The sequence below is a fragment of the Cucurbita pepo genome, unplaced genomic scaffold (assembly GCF_002806865.2).
Source record: "Cucurbita pepo subsp. pepo cultivar mu-cu-16 unplaced genomic scaffold, ASM280686v2 Cp4.1_scaffold008385, whole genome shotgun sequence".
Taxonomy (NCBI): domain Eukaryota; kingdom Viridiplantae; phylum Streptophyta; class Magnoliopsida; order Cucurbitales; family Cucurbitaceae; genus Cucurbita; species Cucurbita pepo.
Window position 1 is genome coordinate 1 of NW_019654301.1, and position 481 is coordinate 481.

At 29.7% G+C, this 481-nt stretch overlaps 1 long non-coding RNA gene across 1 annotated transcript; it reads right to left on the minus strand.

Annotated features, from left to right (window-relative positions):
- Positions 1–92: 92 nt before the first annotated feature.
- LOC111787266 lies at positions 93–472 on the minus strand. Its single transcript, XR_002813932.1, has 2 exons — positions 424–472; positions 93–330 (listed from the first exon to the last, which is right to left on the minus strand). It is a non-coding gene; the product is annotated as an uncharacterized LOC111787266 (long non-coding RNA).
- Between the last annotated feature and the right edge of the window lie 9 nt (positions 473–481).

Genomic DNA, 481 nt, shown 5'->3' on the forward strand with positions numbered 1-481 from the left:
CAAATAAATAAATAAAACATGGTTCCTGAATCTGCATTGAATTTACAAACATTACCATTAGTTTTTTGTGATTTTTTTCAATTCTTTTAAAATAACTAATGGATAATCAATGGCAAGGAGTAGACTTGTTTTTAGAGACTAAATTGAATGTCTAAGTGAAGTAACTACAAACAAAATATTTGAAAGATAGTAATCTGAGGATTATAGATATAAGGAATCTAAGAATAAAACTCACCGTATTTCATACCTTTAGTTCTTTATTCTCATTGATATTTGTAGCTTTAGTGACAGAGAAGTCTTCAAACTGAGAAGAAGAAACAATCACATCTTCTGCTCACAACAGAATTAAAGATTTTAGCTAACATAGTCCTCATACAAATGGAAAATATTGAAATTGCTCTTCGAAGAGACGAGCATTTTAACCTGATAATGCAGCACAAGCAGCTGGAAGATATCTGTTACTTTTACTGTAAAGTGAACA